This window comes from Nycticebus coucang, chromosome 5 (assembly GCF_027406575.1).
Source record: "Nycticebus coucang isolate mNycCou1 chromosome 5, mNycCou1.pri, whole genome shotgun sequence".
Taxonomy (NCBI): Eukaryota; Metazoa; Chordata; class Mammalia; order Primates; family Lorisidae; genus Nycticebus; species Nycticebus coucang.
Window position 1 is genome coordinate 40,786,474 of NC_069784.1, and position 26,796 is coordinate 40,813,269.

The 26,796-nt window shown below is 43.7% G+C and overlaps 1 protein-coding gene across 1 annotated transcript in view; it reads left to right on the forward strand.

Moving 5' to 3' along the window:
* The first annotated feature begins 11,795 nt into the window (after nucleotides 1-11,795).
* CD53 (CD53 molecule) overlaps nucleotides 11,796-26,796 on the forward strand; it is a 29,074-nt gene continuing 14,073 nt past the window's right edge. Inside the window, exon 1 of the mRNA XM_053591340.1 lies at nucleotides 11,796-11,874. The gene's annotated coding sequence lies outside the window, so the exon portion shown is untranslated. The remainder of the gene's footprint in view (nucleotides 11,875-26,796) is intronic.

A 26,796-nucleotide genomic window follows, 5' to 3' on the forward strand; every position in this document is an offset into this window, starting at 1 on the left:
TTAGGCCTTGAAACAAAAAGATGATCTCTCCCCACTCAAATAAAAAACCTTCTAAAAATGTAAATGTGAGATATAAGTCATTGATTTGACATGTTGGTGAATTAAACCACAGTACACAATCTAGTGCAAATGTCCGTATGGTAAAATGATTTTTATTTTCAGTAGATACCCAGAAATGGGATTGTGGGATCAAAAGGAAGGTCTACTTTTAGCTTTTTGAGTGTTCTCTATACTTCTTCGTCTTCTTCTTCTTTTTTTTTTTTTTTTTTGAGGCAGTCTCACTTTGTTGCCCTGGGTAGAGTGCCATGGCATTACAGCTCACAGCAACAGACTCTTGGGCTTGAGTGATTCTCTTGCTTCAGCCTCCCAAGTAGCTGGGACTATAGGTGCCTGCCACAACACCCAGCTATTTTTTTTTTTTTTGAGACAGAGCCTCAAGCTGTCACCCTGGGTAGAGTGCCGTAGCATCACAGCTCACAGCAACCTCCAACTCCTGGGCTCAAGCGATTCTCTTGCTTCAGCCTCCCAAATACCTGGGACCACAGGCGCCCACCAGAACACCTGGCTATTTTTTGGTTTCAGCTGTCATTGTTGTTTGGTGGGTCCAGGCTGTATTCGAACCCACCATCTCAGGTGTATGTGGCTGGCGCCTTAGCCACTTGAGCCACAGGCGCCGAGCCCACACCTAGCTATTTTTAGAGATGAGGTCTCACTCTGCCTCGGGCTGGTCTCAAAGCAGTGAGCTCAGGCAATCCACCTCAGCCTCCCAGAGTGCTAGGGTTACAGGCATGAGCCACAGCTCCTGACCCATACTTCTTTACATACTTTGCAATACCACTGGCAGTGTGAAAGTGTTTCCTTCTCTCCACATCCACACTAGCACCTGCAGCTTTGGGATTTTGTAACATGGGCTATTCTCACTGGCGTTAGGTAATATCTCAGAGTGATTTTGATTTGCATTTTTCTGATGATTTGAGATGATGAGCACTTACTCATGTGGTCATTCGCCTATCTTCAGAGAAGTTTCTCTTCACGTCTCTTGCCCACTTATCAATGGGATTGCTTACTCTCTTTTTTAAAATTAGAATCTAGTACTTTATCTATTTATTTTGTTGTTGTTGCAGTTGTCATTGCTGTTTTCGCCAGGGCTGGGTTCGAACCCGCCATCCTTGGTCTATGGGGCTGGCACCCTACCTACTGAACCACAGGTGCCACCTCTTTTTTTTTTGAGACAGAGTCTCAAGCTGTCCCCCTGTGTAGAGTGCTGTGGCATCACAGCTGACAGCACCCTCAAACTCTTGGGCTTCAGTGATTCTCTTGCCTCAGTCTCCCAAGTAGCTGGGATTACAGGAACCCACCACAACACCCAGCTATTTTTTGGTTGTAGTTGTCATTGTTGTTTGGCAGGCCTGGGCTGGATTTGAACCCATCAGCTCTGGTGTATGTGGCTGGCGCCCTAGCCACTGAGCTACAGGCGCCAAGCCTGCTTACTCTTTTCTTGTTGATTAGTTTGAGTTCTCTATAGATTTTAGTTATCAGCCCTTTGTCAGATTCATAACATGTGAATATCTTCTTCCATTCAGAAAGTTGTCTGTTTGCTTCAGTTGTTATACCCTTAGCTGTGCATATATGACATTCTTGAAGGGACAAAACTATAGAGAAAATAAAACAGATCAGTAGTTGCCAGGGGTCAGGAGAGAGAAAGGAGAGAGAGAGATAAATAAGCAGAACACAGAATTTTAGGGCAGTGAAACTACTCTGTATGATACCATAGGAGTGGACACATGTGTTATATATTTGGCCAAACCCATGGGATGTACAACACAAGGAATGATCCTAATGTAATTTATGAACTGTGGTGACAATGATGTGTCACCGTAGGTTCACTGATTATAACAAATCTACCACTCAGGGGTGGGATGTTAATACCCTATTTTCCCGAAAATAAGACATCCTCCAAAAATAAGACCTACTTACAGGAAAGATAAGATGTCCCCTGAAAATAAGACCTAGCCCAACTTTGGGAGCACACCTTAAAATAAGACACTGTCTTATTTTCGGGGAAACAGGGTAGTAGGGAAGGCTGCGGGGGGAGGTATAGGAGGATATATGGAAACTCTTTGTACTCTATGCTTAATTTTGCTGTGAAACTAAAACTTCTCTAAAAACAACCTATTAAAAAATAATTATTATTATCATCATACAATGTTGATTTTATATCAAATATGTGGAACTTCATTCCCTGTCTCTGGAACAGATTTGGCCTAAGGAAAGCATATTTTAATCCTTTGTACTCTAGAACTTAGAATGGAGTGGGAAAACAATTTGGGGACATGAGGCTAAAATAAAGGACCCATGACAGTATCTCCAGCACTTCATCTCCTCCGCTGCCTTAGTGGCAGGCCTAGCCAGGCCTTCTGCCAGGCTCTTCTCTGTCTTCACTCTCCTTCCTGTTGGCACAAGTTCTCAGTAGCTAGAACATAGGGTGTGGTGGGCAGATGTTTGTTCTTAGCTCTGTGCAATTCTAAAGAGCTGAACTGACTTCTAGTAGAAAAGCTGAGGTCAGCATTCCACCTTCAGATGCTTCCTGTCTTCTTGTTTGGCTCCTACAAAGTACAAAGTCTCACTTTGTTGCCCTTGGTAGAGTGCCGTGGTGTCATAGCTCACAGCAACCTCAAACTCTTGGGATCATCAACCTTTTCTTATTTTTGAGTTAAGCAAAGAGACTGTGCTCATTATTCATGAAGGTTACTCAAAATTCTGACTGGGAAACAGCACATACAAGACTGCCCTAGGTGCCTGAAAACATTCTCAGGTGTCGCTTTATGAAGAGAGAATTGCCCTCTTTTTTATCCTCTTATAAACTAGGAGAATATTGTCAAGATCATCTTAGGGTACTCCTCAAAAAAGATTTCAGCTTTTAATTATCTGCGATAAGTTTCTTATTTATTTATTTATTTGAGACAGATTCTTACTCTGTCACCCTTGGTAGAATACCATGACATCATAGCTCACAGCAACATCAAACTCATGGGCTCAGGCGATTCTCTTGCCTCAGCCTCCCATGTAGCTGGGACTATAGGTGCCCAACACAAAACCTGGCTACTTTTAGAGATGGGGTCTTGCTCTAGCTCATGCTGGTCTTGGACTTGTGAGCTCTGGCAATTCATCACCTTGGCCTCCAGGAGTGCTAGGATTACAGTTGTCAGCCACCACACCAGGCCTAGCAACAAGTTTCAGTGTCAGATTAGCTTTGGAGGAAGCCAGATGGCTGGATAAGAGAGAAGACTTTTGCATCATGGGCAAGGTTTTGAATTTAAGAACTGCTGATTTAGGTGGCGCCTGTGGCTCAAGGAGTAGGGTGCCGGCCCCATATACCGGAGGTGGCGAGTTTAAACCCTGCCCCGGCCAAAAACCGCAAAAAAAAAAAAAAAAAAAAAAGGGCTTGGCACCTGTGGCTCAAGTGGCTAAGGCGCCAGCCACATACACCAGAGCTGGTGGGTTTGAATTTAACCCGGGCCCACCAAACAACAATGACGGCTGCAACCAAAACATAGCTGGGCATTGTGGCGGGTGACTGTAGTCCCAGCTACTTGGGAGGCAGAGGCAGGAGAATCGCTTGAGCCCAGGAGTTGGAGGTTGCTGTGAGCTGTGATACCCAGGGCGACAGCTTGAGGCTCTGTCTCAAAACAAACAAACAAACAAAAAAACTGCTGATTTCAGGCCAGGCGTGGTGGCTCATGCCTGTAATCCCAGCACTCTGGGAGTCCGAGGTGGGTGGATCACCTGAGCCCTGGAGTTTGAGACCAGCCTGACCCATCACCTCACCTCTAGAGGTGAGACCCCTCACCTCTAGAAATAGCCGGGGGTTGTGGCTGGCTCCTGTAGTCCCAGCTATTCAGGAGACTGAAGCAAGAGAATTGCTTGAGCACAGGACTCTGAGGTTGCTGTGAGCTATGATGCCCACTGTACTTGGGGGGACAAAGTGAGACTGTGTCAAAAAAACAAAAACAAAAACAACCCTCTACCCCCCTGATGATTTCTAGCAGTGTAGCTTTTGGTAAATTGCCTATCATCACTAACCATAGCTTTTCTTATCTGTAAAGAAGGAAATTCCATGCTTATCTCAGATTGCTCTCAATTGGGACCATGTCCAGTGCACTGCCTGACCCATCAGCTGAGTTGTGTAAATGAAGAGCTCTTGTAACTCTTCTTCTAGGTTCCACTTTCCATACCAAATCCTAATCCAAGCTATGGTCTAGTAAGAATTCATCTTCGATATTATAAACTGGTAAGTGTCCAGAATTTTTAAGGCCCAGAGAGAATTATGAATTACCTATCCTGTATTCTTCCACAGATAAGGAAATGATCCCCTGGGGGATTAGGGAGACTTTCTCTGGGTAATTATAGAACAAAGGCTAGAATCCAGCATTTCTGTTTCTGAGTTGAGGTCTTTGTCCCTGGTACCACACCACCACGCTGGGTGCAGTGGCTCATGTCTGTAATCCCAGCTACTTGGGAAGCTAACGTAAGAGGATTACTTGAACGTAGGAGTTCAAGACCAGCCTGGGAAACACACTCATTTCAAAACAAAAACACACCAGTGGCTTCTCTCTTTACCCAGACATGTAAGGAACTCCCCCTTATAGAGTAGTCCTTCCTTATTTATGATTTTGCTTTCCACAGTTTTCAGTTACCCTCGGTCAACAGTGGTCCAAAAATATTAAATGGAAAACTCTAGAAATAAGGATTTCGTAAGTTTTAAATTGCACACCATTCTGAGTAGCATCCTGCTCTGTTCTCAGCTGGGATGTTATTTATTTGTTTGTTTGTTTGTTCGTTTTTGAGACAGAGCCTCAAGCTGTCACCCTGGGTAGAGTGCCATGGCATCACAGCTCATAACCTCCTCCAACTCCTGGGCTCAAGCGATTCTCCTGCCTCTGCCTCCCAAGTAGCTGGGACTACAGGCGCCTGCCAAAACGCCCGGCTAGGCCTTTTGGTTGCAGCCCTCATTGTTGTTTGGCGGGCCTGGGCTGGATTCGAATCTGCCCACTCAGGTGTACGTGGCTGGCGCCTTAGCCGCTTGAGCCACAGGTGCCAAGCCGGGATGTTATTATCCCCTTGTCCAACGTATCCACATTGTATCCCCTCTCTACCTTATCTGCCTGTTAGTCCCTTAGCAGCACTCTCAGTTACCACATTGACTATTCTGGTATCGCAGTGCTTGTGTTCAAATAAACCTTATTTTACTAAATAATGGTCCCAAAGTCAAAAGTACTGATGCTGGCATATTATTATAATTGTTATATTATTAGTTATTGTTGTTAATCTCTTACTGTGCCTTATTTATAATTAAACTTTATCATAGCTATGTATGGATAGGAGAAAATACAGTGTATATAGAAATCAGTACTATGAATTGCAGTTTCAGATGTCTTCTGGGAATCTTGGAACGTATCCCCCATGGATAAGGTGGGACTACTGCATATGCCAGAATTGCCTCTAGAATCATGCTTTGTTATATTTGGCATGGACAGAGTGCAGTGTATCACAGTACATGCCAGAACCACTGACATCCCCCACCAGCACTGAGCCCCACATTGTACTTTCTGTAATGTCACAGGCTTGAATCAGTCTCAGGATTCAGCAAACCCCTATCATCTGGGGAAAACATTTTCCTACTATTCCTTCTGTAAGAAGCCAGAGCTCTTGGCTTGACACCCGTAGCTCAGTGAGTAGGGATCCAGCCACATACACTGAGGCTAGTGGGTTCGAACCCGCCCGGGCCAGCTAAACAACAATGACAACTGCAACAAAAAATGTCCAGGCATTGTGATGGGTGCCTGTAGTCCCAGCTACTTGGGAGGCTGATGCAAGAGAGTCACTTAAGCCCAAGAGTTTGAGGTTTCTGTGAGCTGTGATGCCACGGCACTCTACCGAGGATGACATAGTGAGACTCTGTCTCAAAAAAAAAAAAAAAGAAGAAGAAGAAGAAACAAACACACAAAAAAACCAAGAAGCCACAGCTCCCAGACTCCTAAATAGAGAAGGGAAGAGGTTGGGTGTAGAACTTGCCTCCTACTTCCAGTGAGACAAGACAATGAAGCACAAAGCCTGGGGATTCTCCTTCCAAGTCGGTGAGGGCGGTAGGACCAGAGGAGCCACATCTCTGATCTCACAACTGAAAATACACCCCAACACTGGCAAGGATCCCAGAAGAATGACCCCCTGGGCCAGAGGTTTTCTATCCTTAGAGTTGGCAAAGGCTCCTAAGAAGCCACCAAAAAAGGAAAGAGGATGAACAGTCTCAGAGCCCCGCCCATATGCTGCCTGTGCAGTTCTCCTTTTATCTTCTTTATTTATTGCTATTCCATTTAAAACTTCATTTGAATAAGCACTTTTGCTGCTATTTATGCATACACACATTTTCTTAAACCAGACCTTTCTATTCCTTATAGCTTCCCTTATTTCTTTGCTTGAAAAAATATGCAAGCACAGGAGTCATGTTTGGCTTAATGTCCTCTTTGGGAGAGTTGCTATGCCCCAGTTGAGAGAAGAATAAAGACAGTATTTGGAAAAAGCTATACCTCCTAGGGTGAACAGTTTCTGTACATGATTTTTCACATCACAGTTACCAGCGCAGCGTTTTTTTTTTTTTTGAGACAGAGTCTCACTATGTCGCCTGGGTAGAGTGCTGTAGTGTCACAGCTCACAGCAACCTCCAACACTTGGGCTCAAGTGATTCTTTTGCCTCAGCCTCCCCAGTAGCTGGGACTATAGGCACTCACCACAATGCCTGGCTATTTTTTGGGTGAAGTTGTCATTGTTGATTTTACCTGGGCTGGGCTGGGTTCGAACCCACCAGCCTCAGTGTTTGTGGCCAGAGCCCTACCTACTAAGCTACAGGTGCTGCCACTTTTTTTGGAGGTGAGGATACAGAGTCTTATTCTATTGCTCAGGGTAGAGTGCAGTGGGGTCATCACAGCTCACTGCAACCTCAAACTCCTGGACTCAAGGGATCTTCCTATCTCAGGCTCCTGAGTAGCTGAAACTAAGGTGTGTACCACCATGCATGGCTAATTTTTCTGTGCTATTTATTTATTTATATTATTATTTTTTTTTTGCACTCTGGGAGGCCAAAGTGGGTAGAGTTGAGTGCCATAGAGTCATCATAGCTCACAACAACCTCAAACTCCTGGTCTCAAGTAATCCTTTTGCCTTAGCCTCCTGAGTAGCTGGGACTATAGGTACCTGCTATGACACTTGGCTAATTTTTCTATTTTTAGTAGACTTGGGGTCTCACTCTTGCACAGGCTGGTCTTGAACTACTGAGCTCAAGCGATGAACCCACCTCCCAGAGTGCTAGGATTATAGGCTTGCCCCTCCATGCCTTTTTCTGTGTGTTTTTTTTAAAATGTTATTTTATTTTTCTATTTTATTTTATTTATTGATTTATTTATTTTTGTGATTTTTTTTTTTTTTGGCCGGGGCTGGGTTTGAACCCACCACCTCCGGCATATGGGACCGGTGCCCTATTCCTTGAGCCACAGGCGCCGCCTATTTATTTATTTTTATTTTGAGACAGAGTCTCACTTTGTCACCCTTGGTAGAGTGCTGTGGCATCATAACTCACAGCAACTTCTTGGCTCAAGCCATTCTCTTTTTTTTTGGCTGGGGTTGGGTTTGAACCCTCCACCTCCGGCATATGGGGCTGGCGCCCTACTCCTTTGAGCCACAGGCGCCGCCCCTCAAGCCATTCTCTTGCCTCAGACTCCTGAGTAGCTGGGAAAATAGGTGCCCACCACAATAGCCAGGTATTTTTAGAGACAGGGTCTCACTCTGTCTCAGGCTGGTCTCGAACCTGTGAGCTCAGGCAATCCACCCACCTTGGCCTCCCAGAGTGCTAGGGTTATAGGCATGAGTCACCATGCAGGGCCTCTTTTCTGTGTTTTTTAGGGACAGGGTCTTGCTATGTTGCTCAAGCTGGTCTTGAACTCCTGGCCTCAAGTGATCCTCTCAACTTGACCTTCCAAAGTGCTAGAATTGTAGGTGTGAGCAACCACACCTGACTTTAGCACTGTATTTTTTAAGGTCTCCTGAATCTCTGTAAATGACTCTTCTTTACAAGTTGAGTCTCTGAACAACACTTGCCTATCATGTATCCCAGTTTATCAAGGATGCTGTCCTTGTGGGCCACAGGATGCCCCCAGTTAGCATGGCCACACTTGACATATTTGTTCTGTAAGGCTCAGGTATGGGTTGCCCTGCAAAAGAAGCCTCTTGTCATCCAAAGTCAGCTTCCTCCGGAGGACAAGGAAAGGGAAGGCTATGCAATGGTCTACAAGGTCCTAGTTCTTGTCCCAGGGCTGCATAGTCTTTTGGTGATGGGTGCAAAGAGATATAGAGGTACAGTAAGATGGGATTGGATTATATTCAGTGGGATCTCACACTGGAGAGGATCTCAATACAGAGAGTGTAGGGGAGTTTTCATGGGCAGATCCATAGTGACTCAACATGTGTCAAGTGGTAGGGGACAGCCACTGCTGTAATCACAGGGTGTAGCTGTATTTACTAAGAGACTTGTCACTTTGCTATCTCTGAATTCAGGCAAAAGGGCAAGAAAGTGTCAAGTCTGAGCTCCAGTCTCATCCAGTCTTGATGGTTTTTCATTATTACCCAATTGAGCTCAAAGAAGAGACCTGGGCCAGGTACAGTGGCTCACACATGTAATCCTAGCACTCTGGGAGGCTGAGGCAGATGGATTGCCTGAGCTCATGAGTTTGAGACCAGCCTGAGTCAGAGACAGACCTCATCTCTAAAGAAATAGCCAGGCGGGCGGCACCTGTGGCTCAGTGAGCAGGGCGCCGGCCCCATATGCCGAGGGTGGTGGGTTCAAACCCAGCCCCGGCCAAACTGCAACAACAACAACAAAAAAAATAGCCGGGTGTTGTGGCGGGCGCCTGTAGTCCCAGCTACTTGGGAGGCTGAGGCTAGAGAATCGCTTAAGCCCAGGAGTTGGAGGTTGCTGTGAGCTGTGTGAGGCCACGGCACTCTACCGAGGGCCATAAAGTGAGACTCTGTCTCTACAAAAAAAAAAAAAGAAATAGCCAGGCATTATGGCAGGCGCCTGTAGTCCCAGCTACTTGGGAGGCTGAGGCAAGACAATTGCTTAAGCCCAAGAGTTTGAGGTTGCTGTGAGCTATGATGGCACAGCTCTCTACTGAGGGCACCATAGTGAGACTCTGTCTCAAAAAAAAAAAAAATAAATAAAGATGAGACCTTAGTAAGAGAGAGTAACAACTGTTATGCTGAAATCAAGAGTCTGCATTACCAGGGAAACACAACTTATACATCCTCCTGGGGCGTCCTCCTGTCCCCGTAACCCAGCGGTTCTCCACCTGTAAGTCACGACCCCTTTTAACAATGAAAATACATTGTGGCATTGGGAAGGTTGAGAACCACTGCCCTAACCACTGGGTGAGTCAAGGGTTGTGATTTTTTTTTTTTTTTCTCGGTTGTGATGTTTTTTACATAGCTGAAATATCTGGGGCCCATCACTTAACTGATTTTGGTCTCAGGCTCTGAATCTGAAAATTTAGGAAGACTTGCTAGGTGTTTCCTAAGGAATATACTGATGATAACTAACATTCATACTGCACTTTAAACCTTAAAAAGCTTTTCAACACAGTTTGTCATTTGGTGCTCATTCAGCTACAAAGATGAAACCATCTTCATGCCACAGATGAAGAAATTGACTCAAAGATGCTAAAGGACTTCCTCGAAGTTTCTGTGTGAATGGCTTCTGATTGAGTCTAGTTGGAAAACAGTTAAAAACAAAGACAGATGCCTACGGGCAATAGGAGCATTGAGCAGGAGCAGCCAGTGCTGTTTGGAAGGTCTTCTGGGGGAACAGAGAGATGTGGAGGACAAATAGGAAGAGGTGGGAAGATATGAGGGGGCGAAGGAACAAAGGGGACAGAGAGAAAGAACTCAAAGGAATTCCATACCCAGCATTATCCAGTTGCATAACTAAAGGGGAGGGGAGGAGTGGCCAGTGGAGAGTTGTAAGCTAAAAGTGATGTAATTAAATTTTTGTTTTAAAAGGATCTCCTCATGGAGGCGGTGCCTGTGGCTCAAGGAGTAGGACACCAGCCCCATATACCGAAGGTGGTGGGTTCAAACCCAGCCCCAGCCAAAAACTACAAAAGAAAAAAAAAAAAGGATCTCCTCTCCTGGGGGGCAGAGTGAAGAAACTTCTAGGTTGGTATTGAAGGGGGCTGAGATCTTGAACCCAGGTGAGAGATAAGGATTAATGTGATGTTTATGGGGTTGGAGAGAAATGGCTTTATTAGAAAAATATTTAGGCAAGGAATAATGTATAGGGCTTGGTGGTTGATAACGTGTGGTGGTGTATGAGAGAGAGCAACTTAAGAGGATACCTGGGTTCTCAGGTAGCTGGGAGGCCGGTCAGGCCTTTCCCTGAGAAGATAGACACTTAGGGAGAGACAAGCTTGAGAGTAAGGATGCCCAGTTTACTGAACTAAATTTAGATACTGGGTGTGGTGTGGTGGCCACACTGCTAATCCTAGCACTCTGGGAGGCCAAGGATTGCTTGAACTTAGGAGTTTGAGGTTGCTGTTACTTAGGCTAATGTCATGGTGCTCTAGCTTGGGTCAATAAGTGGGACTCTGTCTCAAAAGAAATAAATAATGAACTGGGTGTGGTAGTTCATGCCTGTAATCCTAGCACTCTGGGAGGCCGAGATGGGTAGATTGCCTGAGCTCACAGGTCTGAGACCAACTGGAGCCAGAGCGAGACCTCATCTCTAAAAAATAGTCAGGCATTGTGGTGGGTGCCTGTAGTCCCAGCTACTCAGGAGGCTGAGGCAAAAGAATGGCTTGAGCCTGAGAGTTTGAGGTTGCTGTGATCTATGATGCCACAGCACTCTACCAACTACCAAGGGTGATAAAGTGAAACTTTGTCTCCAAAAAACAAACAAAAAAGATTAAAAATAAATAAGTAAACTTAGCTAGGCGTTGTGGCGGGTGCCTGTAGTCCCAGTTATTCGGGAGGCTGAGGCAAGAGAATCGCTTAAGCCCAGGAGTTGGAGGTTGCTGTGAGCTGTGTGAGGCCACGGCACTCTACCGAGGGCCATAAAGTGAGACTCTGTCTCTACAAAAAAATAAATAAATAAAAAAAAAAAGTAAACAAATAGGCCAGGTGCCGTGGCTCACACCTATAATCCTAGTACTCCAGGAGGCTGAGATGGGTGGATTATTAAGCTCAGGAGTTCGAGACCAGACTGAGCGAGAGGAAGCCTCTGTCTCTACTAAAAATAAAAACACTAGCCGGGCATTGTGGCAGGTGCCTTTAGTCCCAGCTACTTGGAAGGCAGAGGTAAGATCACTTGAGCCCAAAAGTTTGAGGTTGCTGTGAGCTAAGATGATGCCATGGCACTCAACCTAGGGTGACAGAGTGAGACTCTATCTCAAAAAAAAAAGAAAAGAAAAGAAAAGAAAAGGATTATCCTTTTTAAAGCAAAAATTATCACCAAAATCACCCCTAGAATCTGCCAGTGCTCACAAATTAGTGCCTGAATTAAGTTGGTGTTCGTTTTTTTTTTGTTTCACAGAGACCATTTTAGGGTTGGCCGTGAAAGGAAGCTTCTAAAAAGCCACTGGGGAAGAGTTGAATTTCTGAGGCTAAGGGGGTGGACTCAGTCTCACTTCCTCTGTCTTCTCATCTGGGCTTCCTGTCGTCACAGTGTGATCATATTTTTTCTCTGTTCACTTCTCCTTTCACACAAATAGCCCTGGACGCCCGTGTTACCAACCTTGTCTCAGCTGCCAAATTCTGCTTGAAGGACTGAAAAAGGTAAGACTCAAGACATTTTAACCCAGCTTGCCATCTTATGTGGGCTAGGCTATACCTTCACAGAAGTCTTAACTCCCTAGTACATGTAAAATTTCCTGCATTGTTTCACAAATGGTGAAGAAAGTTAAAAAAAAAAAAAAATCAGTAAGATCCTAATAATATCCCCAAAGGCAGTCAGGTCAGAAATAAGTTTTTTTTTTTGAGACAGAGCCTTGTTCTGTCACCCAGGCTAGAGTGTAATGGCATCGTCATAGCTCACAGCAATCTCAAACTCCTGGGTTCAAGAGTTCTTTTCTCCCTCAGCCTCCAGAGTAAATGGGACCACGGGTACCTGACACTATGGCCAGCTTATTTTTCTCTTTTTAGTAGAGACATGGTCTCACTTTGCTTAGGCTGGTCTTGAACTCCTAAACTCAAGCAATCCTTTCACCTCTCCCTTCCATACGGTTAGGATTACAGGCATGAGCCTCTGGGCTCAGCCCCGAAATACTTTTCTACTTACCCAGGTTTGCATTTTGTGATAGATCTCTTTGAGTTAGGGCATTCATGTGCTTAAATTGCTACAGAACTTGAATTACTGTGGGTAGTAATTTCTGTGTGAAATGAAGTTGGAGAGATTTTTCTATGTGCTCTTGGTCTTTGAAAATTGGTTGTGTGATTTCTTTTGTTTTTTTCTTTTAACTTTTCTTTATTTTGAAAATAAATTTGTCCTGCTTTGGGGGAGTTGGTTAGAATTGTCCTTTCTTTTATGAAAATATGATGTTAGTAGTTGAAATTTCTTGTTATATTGATTTGAAAATGAAAAGTTAGCAATATTGCATTGTTTCTCATCCAATCTCATCAAATTTCTTTTACTAGACTATGAAATCATATATTAAGGATGTCTTTTTTTTAATTTTTTTGAGATAGAGTCTCACTATGTCATCCTCGATAGAGTGCTAAGGCGTTACAGCCCACAGCAACCTCAAACTCTTGGGCTTAAGGGATTCTCTTGCCTCAGCCTCCCAAGTAGCTGGGACTACAGGTACCCGCCTTAACACCTGGCTATTTTTTGTTGCAGTTGTCATAGTTGTTTTAGCTCGTCTGGGCCCGATTTGAACCCACCATCCTTGGTATGTGGCCAGTGCCATAATCACTGTGCTACGGGTGCTGAGCCTTTTTTTTTTTTTTTGAGACAGTCTCAAGCTGTCACCCTGGGTAGAGTGCTGTTGCATCACAGCTCACAGCAACCTCCAACTCTTGGGCTTCAGTGATTCTCTTGTCTTGGCCTTCCAAGTAGCTGGGACTACAGGAGCCTGCCACAATGCCCGGTTATTTATTTATTTCTTTATTTTGGTTGTAGTTGTCATTGTTGCTAAGGAGGCCTGGGTCAGGTTCGAACCCGCCACCCTAGGTGTATGTGGCTGGTGCCCTTGCCAATTGAGCTACAGGTGCCGCCCCGAGCGTTTTTTTTTTTTTTTTTTTTTTCAGACAGAGTCTCACTTAGTTGCCCTGGGTAGAGTGCTGTAGTGTCACAGCTCACAGCAACCTCAAACTCCTGGGCTTAAGCGATACTACTGCCTCAGCCTCCCAAGCAGCTGGGACCACATGCGCCTGCCACAAGGCCCAGCTATTTTTTGGTTGTAGTTGTCATTGTTTTTTGGCAGCCTGGGCTGGATTCGAACCTGCCAGCTCTGGTGTTTGTGGCTGGGACCATAACCGCTAAGCTACAGGCGCCAAGCCTGTGTTTGTGTGATTTTTAAAAGTAAGAAGAAAATCCACATCCAGCTGGGAGATGTGGATCTTCTCCATTTGAGAAATTTTTAAAATTAAAGTGAATTATTCCTTGGATCCACTAAACAGAAAAGCAACTAATAATCACAGCACCAAGATGCCTTTAGTAACTGTATTTTAAGAGGTGAAAACTAGACACCTCTAAAAGATACTTAGATTATTGGCTTTTATTATTATTATTATTGAGACAGAGCCTCAAGTTTTCACCCTGGGTACAGTGTTGTGACATCACTGCTCACAGCAACCTCCAATTCCTGGGCTCAAGCGATTCTCTTGCCTAAGCCTCCCAAGTAGCTGGGACTACAGGCGCCTGCCACAATGCCTGGCAATTTTTTGGTTGTAGTTGTCATTGTTGTTTGACAGGCCCGGGTTGGATTCGCATCCGCCACCTCTGGTGTATGAGGCTGGTGCCTTAGCCACTTGAGCTACAGGCCCCGAGCCAGATTAATGGCTTTTGAAAAGCAGGAAGAGCATTTTGATATTCAGGGCTCCCCCAACTGTTTGATAAGTTAGTTATCAAACATGAACATTGATAAATATTATAAAAAGCAACCCACAAAACTTGATATTGCAATAATTTCCAATTCCTGCACTAACTAATGATTGAATTTGTAAGAGCTCAGAAAAGTGAGAGCCAAGCTTTGTCTTTTTTTTTTTTTTTTGTGGTTTTTGGCCGGGGCTAGGTTTGAACCCACCACCTCCGGCATATGGGACCGGTGCCCTACTCCTTGAACCACAGGCGCCAACCCCAAGCTTTGTCTTGACTTTTGTGACCACTGTATCAGAGCGTTCACCACAGCAAACTCCATATCAGAGTGTTCCTCTTCTAAGATCTGGGAGAATCTCCGATCTTATTATGATCTGATTATGCCTGGAGGCTTGAGGGGAAAGTTCTCTGCAACCACACCCACCCACCTGAGAGCTGGGGGTGGGGATGAGCGAAGGCTATAGATTTCCAAAGCACCTCAGGGGCTATCTGGCCTTCAATTTAAAAATAAGACCAGACACTTTAATGAATTCACTTAATATTTAAGTGTTGGGTGCCTCCAAGGGAGGTGAGATAACATACTATGTGCGTGCTTTGGAAGAAAATTGAGAAAAAGAAGAATCTTAAGTGCTGGATAAACAAAGAAGTTTTGCTTTCTCCATCTTGAGAGGAATCTGTACTGTTGTGAAATTGTGGTTGAATGAGAGCAAAGGCTGAACTGAAACATAATTTCCTGTGATGTTTCCTGTGTGGGCCAGTTAAGAGTGTTTAGTTTTTAAATGAAAGGATTTGGAATTTTGAGATCCTTGGCGAATGACTGAAAGCCCAAGCCTTCATAACTATGTTTACTACTATCCAAGTGACCTCCCTTTCTTCATTGACAAGAGGCACAGATTATAAAGACAAACTCCAATAAGCCTTGATTTCTTGTGCCCTCCGGCTGACCTCTGATAACCCAGAGGCCCTCAGTCTCCTGTTCTCCTTCTCCACTCCTCTTTTGCAACATAGTGATGGTCAGAAATAGTGCCTAGTGCTAGCAACACAAGGGTAACTGAAATGGTTATCCATCTCAAAGCCATTGTAGAGTCTAGCATGGAGGACAGACACAGCAATACACAATACCACATGTTCTTTTCTGTAACAGATGGAGAATGTGCACAAAATACGGGAGGAGTTTAGGAGTGTTCCAAAGACTCCTTGGAAGAGGCGATGACTACTGGGGTTCACTTTCAAAGAAGTATGAATTTGCTAGGGAGGCTGGGGGTAATAACATTCCAGACTGAGATGTCATTCTCTATGTCTTCACCATATAAGAGAAGCCACAGAAGTGTGTACCCCCGAGCATGTTAGAAATGGGCGTAAGCAAGTGAGGCTATAGTATAGCAAAGCAGTATTGTAGGACCCCAGCGAGTGGAAAGCCCTTCCTCTACTTGGTGCCTGAAAGTGGAAGTTGAAATCACTGACCAGATAGGTCATGGGCCTAACTCTGGGTGAGGCTACACCCAAGACAGCCACGTGGCAGAATTGATAGAATATGGCTTGAAATGAGGGAGAGTCAGGGTTTTTCCTCCTCAACTTAGTTTTCCACTAGATCAAAAGGAAGGGTGAAGCTTTTTGCAAGGTTACATTCTTTTTGCTCAGCTTCCGTTCCAGGAAACACTATATTAACTCAGTTACAGCAGTCTGGTTTCCTAGATTAGTCAGCCCATACCACTTCTTGTACGCAATGAACATCCACAGTGTGTAGATGACCCTGGGCCCTGGAGACCAGGCACCGACCCTCAGGAAGCTCCCTGGACTCAGCTGCAGAGTGCTGATCTGTGTAGCCCAGGGAAACCACACTGTTACGCAGAGCTGGACTCTGAGTGGCTGCTGGGGCAGAGGAGGGACGGATGGAGCTGGGGCCTTGGTGGTCAGTTAGGGAAGGCTGTCTGGAAGTAGGTTTTGGGAAAGAGAAAGGTATGCATTACCGTATTCCCTTTTCTTTTCTCTTTCTTTCTTTTTTTTTTTTTTTTAGAGACAGAGTCTTACTTTGTCACCCTCGGTAGAGTGCTGTTACATCACAGCTCACAGCAACCTCCAGCTCTTGGGCTTAGGCGATTCTCTTGCCTCAGCCTCCCGAGTAGCTGGGACTACAGGCGTCTGCCACAACACCTGGCTATTTTTTTGTTGCAGTTTGGCCGGGGCCGGGTTTGAAGCTGCCACCCTTGGTATATGGGGCTGGCACCCTACTCACTGAGTCTCAGGTGCCACCTGTATTCCCTTTTCTTACAGATTTCTTTTTTCTTTTTTTTGAGACAGAGTCTCACTATGTCACTCTTGGTAGAGTGTAGTGGTGTCACAGCTCACAGCAACCTCAAACTTTGGGCTTAAGCGATTCTCTTGCCTCAGCGTCCCACAGGCGCCTGCCACAACATCCAGCTATTTTTTGTTGCAGTTGTCATTGTTTACCTGGCCCCAGCCAGATTTGAATCCACCAGCTCAAGTGTATGTGGATGGCACTGTAACCACTGTGCTACAGGCGCCGAGCCAGAGATTTCTTTTTAAATAGGCACTGTTAGACTGTAGTTTGCTTACGTACAGACAGATATTTAGGGAGTATTTAATATAAACAAGCAAAAAATTATAACTTAATTGTTAATCCAATTGATCTGAAACCAATATGCTGAAAATTAAATATTTAATATATTTTTGTTTTGCCAAACTTTTGTTTAACATTTTCTATTTCAGAGGAACTAGATTGAGAAATAGAGGTGAAAATCAATTTTGATACCTCACATCTTTTAAAACTTCTTCAAGTAAATTTGAGTTCATGGCTTAGTATTTACTTTTTATCAGGAGCAAATAGAGGCGTTAAAGAATTATCCCATGGTTCATTCTTCTAAAAATAACTATGGTAGCAACTCAGTGTTTCTACTACTAAGAACCTGGTTTGTAATGATTTTGAGAACAGAATCTTTTAGATTGTTTACTTGTTTTCAACTTTTTTATTTTTTTTCAACTTTTTTATTTTTTTTGAGACAGAGTCTCACTAAGTCACCCTCAGTAGAGTGCTGTGGCATCACAGCTCACAGCAACCTCAGATTCTTGGGCTTAAGCGATTCTCTTGCCTCAGAGTTTTTTTTTTAAAGAATTTTTGACAAAAACTACAGAAAAATTTTTTAAAAATAGCATGAAAAATGTCTAAACACCTTTCATTGGATTTCCCAAAGGTTAATGTTTTCTCACATTTGCTTTACCTTTCCCTGGCTTTTTCTTTTCTTTTCTTTTTTTTTTTTTTTAAAGACTGAGTCTCACTTTGTTGTCCTTGGTAGAGTGCTGTGGTGTCACAGCTTACAGCAACCTCCAGCTCTTGGGCTTAGGTGATTCTCTTGCCTCAGCCTCTAGAGTAGCTGGGACTATAGGCACCTGCCACAATGCCTCGCTATTTTTCTGTTGCAGTTTGGTCGGGGCCAGGTTTTGAACCCGCCACCCTTGGTATATGGGGCCAGCACCCTACTCACTGACCCACAGGTGCTGCCCTTCCCTGGCTTTTTCATTTGAGAGAAATTGGTTACATGATGTCCAACCTTTACCGAAGATACTTTAGTGTGTATTTCTACAAACAAAAACATTCTCTTACATAGCCACTTTATGATAACCAAAATTGGGAAATTAACACAGATAAGAATATTATTATTATTATTTGAGGCAGAGCTCACTTTAACGCCCTCAGTAGATTGCATGGCATCACAGCTTACAGCAACCTCCAACTCCTGGGCTTAGGTGATTCTCTTGCCTCAGCCTCCCAAGTAGCTGGGACTATAGGTGCCCACCACAACACCCGCCTATTTTTTTGTTGCAGTTTGGCCAGGGACGGGCTCGAATCTGCCACCCTCGGAATATGGGGCAGGTGCCCACTGAGCCACAGGTGCCGCCCACTGATAAGAATATTATTAACAATCTATAGATTTTATTCCAATTCTACCTATTACCCATTAATATTATTTATAGCAAAAGAAAACCTCTAGTCCTTTATTGCCTTCAACTGCCCTGTCTCTTTAGTCTCTAGCCTGAGCAGTTACTGAGTTTTTCTTTGTGTTTCATCAGGGCACTATTCTTGAAGATTCTAGGCCAGTTCATTTTTAGAATGTTTCTCTACTTGGGTTTCTTCATGATTCAATTCAGGTCTCTGAGTGCTAGGATTACAGGCTTTGTATTTTTCTTTATTTATGGTACTCAGCCTATTCTTTTTTGCACTTTTTGGCTGGGGCTGGGTTTGAACCTGCCACCTCCGGCATATGGGGCCGGCGCTCTCCTCCATTGAGCCACAGGTGCCGCTCCTCAGCCTACTTTTTTTCTCTTCTTTAAATCACTAAATTCTCTTCCCTGACAGAAGCTAGGAAGGGAAAAATTTTTTTCCAAACCACGATTTCAGGAAGGAATAAGACCTACATGCTTGCCACATTGCTGCAGTTGAGCGGAGGCACAAAACGGGCGCTCAGGACTGTGGAAGGACCATGAAAGACTTTGGGGCCTGAAAGACCTTGACCTGCACTGTCCTTGTTGATTCTGTGACTCTGTGCCAGGCCTGCATGCTGTGTGAGCTTTGGCTTTTCTGTTTGCAAAATGGGGCTAAAGACACCTAAATTGCAATGTTGATTTGAGGTTTATAAATAATATACGTTTATGAGGAATTTGTACTTTGTGATGTCCAGTGAACTATCTATCTAAAATTACTTGGACTAGCAACCTGTTTGGGACCCCTTCCATTGTACTGGAAGATTTTCTATCCTCTAATAAACTATCATTCTATTGCTTCTGAAAAAAAATTTTATTTGGACAAGAAGGTCTTAATTAGGGGACCCTCATAGAGAACAGACTTATGCTCCTATTTAGAAAAACATTTTGTTAATCACAGCTTCAAATATCTTTTTTTCAAGAAAAGCTCCTTTTATATTTTTATTTATTTTAATTAATTCATTAATTAATTTTTGAGACAGAGTCTCACTTTGTCACCCTCAGTAGAGTGCTGGTGTATCATAGCTCATGACAACTTCAAACTCTTGGGCTCAAGCAAACCTCTTGCCTCAAACCTCTTGCCTCAGCCTCCTGAGTAGCTAGGACTATAGGTGCCTTACATAGCCTGGCTAGTTTTTTCTATTTTTAGTAGAAACAAGGTCTCGCTCTTGTTCAGGCTGGTCTAGAACTCTTGAGCTTGACTTGAACATTCCACCCTCCTCACCCTTCCAGAGTGCTAGGATTATAGGTGTAAGCCACTGCGTCCACCCAGTCAAATCCTCTTGTACACAAATTGACAAATAGGTCTGCACACAGAGAAAAATATATAGAGAAATGTCTGGAAAGGTGTTCTCCAAAAATGTTAATGATGGTTTTACCTGAGAGATGGAGTTTCAGATTTTATGCTTTCTTCTTTGTATTTTTCTTTATTGTTGGAATTGTTTTACAAAGGGCACATTAAACTTCTCTTAAAAAAGGTATTTCCAAGACGTGAAAGAAGCAAAGGATTAAAAGCCTTCTGGCTCTTGTATTTTATTCCTAAAAATGTGTCAGAGAGCTTATGGTCACTCTTAGGAATGGACTGTGGGGTAAACTCTGAACTTGATCTTTTAGCCAGTGTTCTCTGAACCAGGTACTCAGGTATCAGGCCATCCAGGAAATACTATCTCATTTAGTCCTCAGAAATCCTATGAGGTAGGTATGAATATCACCATTTTAAACATTAAGGAAATTATGTAACTTAGGTTAAGCAAGTTGCTCAAGGCTACACTTCTTTTTTATTATTTATTTTTTAATTTCAGATTAATATTAGGGTACAGATGATTAGGTTACATTGTTTGCTGACAAACTCTCACCTAAGACTACACTTCTAGTAGGTTGTACTAATGGAATTGAAAACTAGATCTGTCTGATTCCAAAGTTAGTGTTTATGAAACTATCTGTATTCCATGGAACACTATATTCTTTGAGCGGTTTATAAGTAATTTTCTTTTTTTTTTAACTTTATTCAAATTAATACGAGGGTACAATATTTAGGTTTCATTATTCTCCCTTCCAGGGCAAAGTTCCATTTGTAGAAGAGCCCCTCACCCAGGGGGCGTGTTATACACCCTCACAGTGTGCACATTAGGTGAGATCCTGCCTCATGCCCTCCCTCCCTCTGCCATATGTTGTTGCAGCCCCATGGCCCTGATCGCGATCACAGCAGGAAGGAACCAGGCGTGATGCGGTTAGAAGTACAAGCTTTGCAGGAGGCGGGCTAACCTTGATTGCAGGGTAGCCCCAATCAATCTGTGCAGTAACCTTTTATTGAGACAGTACAAGACAGGTGAGGGGAGTATTAGACAATGACTACGTGCCTAAGGATTGACATGGGCTCAGGTTCTTTCTCTGCAAGGAGCACCTACAGATCAATCGCCCGAGGGTCTGCCCCCCAGCTGCAAGTCATGTTGCTCAGAGGTCGTCTGGCTCTTGACATCCTTTCCTCTACAATAGGCGTCCTCAAACTGCGGCCCACGGGCCACATGAAGCGGTGTGAATTGTATTTGTTCCCGTTTTGTTTTTTACTTCAAAATAAGATATGTGCAGTGTGCATAGGAATTTGTTCATAGTTTTTTTGTGTGTGTGTTTTTTTTTTTGGCCAGGGCTAGGTTTGAACCTGCCACCTCCGGGACCGGTGCCCTACTCCTTGAGCCACAGGCGCCGCCCATATAGTTTGTTTGTTTGTTTGTTTATTTATTTATTTATTTATTTTTGTAGAGACAGAGTCTCACTGTACCGCCCTCGGGTAGAGTGCCGTGGCATCACACGGCTCACAGCAACCTCTAACTCTTGGGCTTACGTGATTCTCTTGCCTCAGCCTCCCGAGCAGCTGGGACTACAGGCGCCCACCACAACGCCCGGCTATTTTTTTTTTGTTGCAGTTTGGCCGGGGCTGGGTTTGAACTCGCCACCCTCGGCATATGGGGCCGGCGCCCTACTCACTGAGCCACAGGCGCCGCCCAGTTTTTTTTTTTTTTAAACTATAATTCGGCCCTCCAACCATCTGAGGGACAGTGAATTGGCCCCCTGTTTAAAAAGTTTGAGGACGCCTGCTTTACAATATGTCCTCCCCCCTCCCACTTCCCTCTACCCCCAGACTGGACTATAATGGTGTTTTATTGTTCTTAGGAACATGTGGTTGTTTATATCTTGATTTCATGTTAGTATGGAGTACATTGGATATTCATCTTTCTATTCTTGCTTTACTAAGAACAATGTATTTCAACTCCATCCAGGTAAATGTGAAAGATGTAAAGTCTCTGACTTTTTTTTTTTTTTTGAGATAGAGCCTCAAGCTGTTGCCCTGGGTAGAGTGCTGTGGCATCATAGCTCACAGCAACCTTGAACTCCTGGGCTCAAGCAAGTCTCCTATCTCTGCCTCCCAAGTAGCTGGACTACAGGTGTCCACCACAACGCCCGGCTATTTTTTGGTTGCAGCCATCATCGTTGTTTGGTGGGCCTGGGCTGGATTTGAACCTGCCAGCTCAGGTGTATATGGCTGGCACCTTAGCCGCTTGAGCCACAGGCGCCGAGCCAAGTCTCTGACTTTTTAATGGCTGCATAGTATTCCACAGTATACATATACCACAGTTTGTTGATCCACTCATGGGTCGATGGGCACTTAGGGTGCTTCCATGACTTGGCAGTTTTGAATTAAGCCACAATAAACATTCTAGTGCAAATGTCTTTGTGGTAAAATGATTTATATTCTTCTGGTAGATACCTAGTAATGGCATTGCAGGTCAAATGGAAGGCCTACATTTAGATTTTTGAGGATTCTCCATACTTCTCTCCAAAAGGGCTATATTAGTTTGCAGTCCCACCAGCAGTGTAGAGTGTTCCCTTCTCTCCACATCCACATCAGCATCTGGTGTTTTGTGGCGTTGCGATATGGGCTAATCTTTCTGGGGTTAGGTGATATCTTAGAGTGGTTTTTATTTGCATTTCTCTGATGATTAAAGACAATGAGCATTTTTTCATGTGTTTCTTGGCCACTCGTCTGTCATCCTCAGAGAAGTTTCTATTCAAATCACTTGCTCACTTATAGAGAGTGTTGTTTGCACTTTTCCTATTGTTTAATTTGAGCTCTTGGTAGAGTCTAGTTATCAGGCCTTTGTCAGATTCATAACATGCAAAAATCTTCTCCTATTCTGAGGGCTGTCTGTTTGCTTTGTTTGTGGTACTCTTTGTTGTGCAAAAGCTTTCTAGCTTGATCAAGTCCCAGTTATTTATTTTTGGTGTTGCTACAGTTGCTGGGGGAAGTCTTCCTCATAAAGTTTTTTCCCAGGCCAATATCTTCAAGTGTTTTCTCCACACTCTCTTCTAGAATTTTTATTGTTTTGTGTCTTAAATTTAAATCTTTTATCCAATGAGAATCAATTTTTGTCAATGGTGAGAGAGGTGTGGGTCTTGTTTCAGTCTTCTGCATGTGGATAACCAGTTCTCCCAGCACCACTTTTTTTTTTGAGACAGAGCCTCAAGCTGTCGCCCTGGGTAAAGTGCCATGGCCTCACAGTTCACAGCAACCTCCAACTCCTGGGCTCAAGTGATTCTCTTGCCTCAGCCTCCCAAGTAGCTGGGACTACAGGCGCCTGCCACAACATCCAGCCATTTTTTTTGTTGTACTTGTCATTGTTGTTTGGCAGGCCTGGGCTGGGGATTCGAACCTACCAGCTCTGGTGTATGTGGCTGGTGCCTTAGCTGCTTGAGTTGCAGGTGCCGAGCTCCAGCACCACTTGTTAAATAAGAATTCTTTTCCTTACAAAGCCTTTCCTTACAAAGGCTTATCAAAGATTAAATGACAATACGTGGCTGGGTTCATCTCTAGATTCTCTATCCTATTCCATAGATCTGTAGCTCTATTTTTATGCCAGTACCATGCTGTTTTGATCACTATAGCCTTGTAATATAACCTGAAGTCTGGCAATGTGATGCCTCGATGCCTCCAGAATTGTTTTTGTTTCTAAGAACTGTATTTGCTGTTTTTTTGTTTGTTTGTTTTTGTTTTTTTTTGCCGGGGCCAGTTATGAACCCACTACCTCTGGTATATGGGGCTGGCACCCTACTCCCTGAGCCACAGGTACCACCCTAAGAACTGTATTTGCTATTTGGGTTTTTTCTGGTTCCATATGAATGGAAGTACTATTTTTTTCAAGATCTTTTAAGCAGGACATCGGTGCTTTGATGGAGATTGCAGTAAATCTATAGGTTGCTTTGGAGTAAGTAATTTTCAGTATAAGAATATGCTTGTTCTTATAAAAAAGTAATTTTTCTCTTTTCTCTTAGAGACCCACAATGTAAATTAGCTTATAACAAAGTTTTTCAGAAGTCATTGATTTAAAAAACTGGAAAGAAGAAATAAAGGTCAAAAAAAAAAAAAAAAAACTGGAAAGATAGCCGGGCATTGCGGTGAGTGTCTATAGTCCCAGCTATTCAGGAGGCTGAGGCAAGAGAATCCCTGATTTTGAGGTTGCTGTGAGCTATGACGCCATGGTACCAAGGCTGTCAGAGTGAGACTCTGTCTCAAAAAAACAAAAAACAAAAAACTTGGAAGAGTGGTAAGGGAATGAAGGATAAAAATCTAATACCTACTGGGTATAATGTACACTATTTTGGGTACATTAAAAACCTTCACTTTAGCATTATACAATTCACCAGTATAACCAAAAATCACTTGTACCTCCTAAATCTATTGAAATGATGATGATGATGATTATTTTTGAGATAGTCTGACTTAGTCACTCTTGGTAGAGTGCTATGGCATCTTAGCTCACAGCAACCTCAAACTCTTGCATTTAAGTGATCCTTTTGCCGCAGCCTCCCAAGTAGCTGGGACTACAGACGCCCACCATAACATCCGGCTATTTTGTAGAGACAGGGTCTCACTCTTGTTCAGGTTGGTCTTGAACCTGTGAACTCAGGCAATCCACCCAGCTTGGCCTCCCAAGTGCTGGGATTATAGACATGAGCCATCGTGCCTGGCCAATCTATTGAAAATAAAAAAAAAAAATTAAAAGAATACATTTTTAAAAAGAAAGTGATAAATGCCATAAAACAAAATCAGAATAAAATACTGTGGAATTTAGAGAAAAAAATATATTTTTTTCTTTCTTTCTTTTTTTAGAGACAGAGTCTCACTTTGTCGTCCTCGGTAGAGTGCCGTTGCATCACAGCTCACAGCAATCTCCAGCTCTTGGGCTTAGGCGATTCTCTTACCTCAGCCTCCCGAGTAGCTGGGACTACAGGGGCACACCACAATGCCTACCACTACCCTCGATATATGGGGCCGGTGCCCTACTCACCAAGCCACAGGAGCTGCCTGAGGAAACAAAACAAAACAAACAAACAAACAAAAAATATATATATATATATTTGAGACAGAGCCTCAAGCTGTCACCCTGGGTAGAGTGCCATGGCATCACAGCTCATAGCAACCTCCAACTCCTGGGCTCAAGCGATTCTCCTGCCTCTGCCTCCCAAGTAGCTGGGACTACAGGCACCCGCCACAATGCCTGGCTAAAATGAAAGGTTTAATAAAGGTTCTATAGAGATGGAAAACAATAAAATAAAATAAAATAAAATAAAATAAGGCTGGATGCGTTGGCTTACACCTGTAATCCTAGCACTCTGGGTGGCCGAGGTAGGTGGATTGCTTGAGCTCAGAAGTTCAAGACTACCCTGAGCAACAGCAAGACCTGTCTCTACTAAAAATAGAAAAACTAGCCAGGCATTGTAGTGGATGCCTGTGCTGCCAGCTGCTTGGGAGCCTGAGGAAAGAGGGTTGCTCAAGCCCAAGAGTTTGAGGTTGCTGTGAGCTATGATGACACCATATCACCAGGGTGACCAAGTGAGACTTGTCTCAAGAAAAAAAAAAATGAATAAATAAATTAAATAAAATAACATTTTAACAATTTAAAAAAACTGTTAATTAAATTTTTGTTTTATTTTTACTTAATCCATTTACTTCCAACTTCATTTGACCATGGATTCTTTTTTTTTTGTAGAGACAGAGTCTCACTTTATGGTCCTCCGTAGAGTGCCGTGGCCTCACCCAGCTCACAGCAACCTCCAACTCCTGGGCCCAAGCGATTCTCTTGCCTCAGCCTCCCGAGTAGCTGGGACTACAGGCACCCGCCACAATGCCCGGCTATTTTTTTTTGGTTGCAGTTTGGCCGGGGCTGGGTTTGAACCCGCCACCTTCGGTATATGGGGCCGGCGCCCTACCGACTGAGCTACAGGCGCTGCCCAACCATGGATTCTTTTCACTTCCTTTTTTCCGTATCCTGCTTTATTTGTTTGTTTTTATTTTTTAATTTGTTTTTGTTTTTATTTTTGTTTGAGGAGAACCTGTAAATGTAATATCTGTGTAATGTCAAAACTATCTTGCTGCGTCTCTAGATTGGCTTCTAAAACTGAACCAGATAAGACTGAAGATCAAGATCAGATAAGTTCTGAAGATAAAGAACTGATAGAGGTTCTTGAAACTTCTATCCAATCTTAAACAATTCTGAGCTTTCATTAAATTCAAGAGTAAATAGGGCTGCAAGTACATGTCAAAGAAAAGACAGGGATAGATATTTTCTCAGACCAGCGTCATTGGAGGAAACTAAAGGGCAATGGTCATCCTGTCCTCCAGGTTGGGTAATGGGAAGTAATCACAGCTAAGTACAGTTTGGTTAAGAAAGTTTCCTGGAAAAATGTGGCTCTCTGCCCAGAGCCATGAGTCACAGGACTGGGAGTCACAGGCTCTGACTGCAGGAGGCTGTCAGTTCCTCTAGACCAGGTGTCCTCAAACTTTTTAAACAGGGGGCCAATTCACTGTCCCTCAGACCGTCGGAGGGCCAGACTATAGTTAAAAAAAAAAAAAACAAATTATGGGCAGCGCCTGTGGCTCAAGGAGTAGGGCGCCGGTCCCATATGCCGGAGGTGGTGGGTTCAAACCCAGCCCCGGCCAAAAAAAAAAAAAAATTATGAACACATTCCTATGCACACTGCACATATCTTATTTTGAAGTAAAAAACAAAACGGGAACAAATACAATTCACACTGCTTCATGTGGCCCGTGGGCCGCAGTTTGAGGACGCCTGCTCTAGACAGTGGTTGGCAGGGTGGGAGGTTCAATCACTGGGCAGTGACTGTGAAAAAAGGGAAGAGGAAGTAGAGTAGCATTCTCTCTGTATTTATATATAAATGGGCCCATTGACCTATGTATAAAATAAAAGTAGAGATGATCTTCACTAAGTGGGCAGACTTTCTTCTTCAATTTGGTATGACTAAGAGAATATCAGGGAGGGAGGAAGAAAAGGCTCTTTTTTATCTATGAAGGAAGGAATCGGGGGGACATCCCTAGATTTGTGGGCCACCTCACTAGGTGGCACTCTGTGACAATTAGGTTACACGGGCCTGAAGCAGCTGTCATAGGATCCCCTAATTATTTCTTCATTCAGCAATCATTATTATTATTAGTATAATCAAGGAGCACACATTCTAGAGACAGAAGAGATGCCTTAAAAACAAAGTAGCGGGCGGCGCCTGTGGCTCAGCGGGTAGGGCGCCGGCCCCATATGCTGAGGGTGGTGGGTTCAAACCCAGCCCCGGCCAAACTGCAACAAAAAAATAGC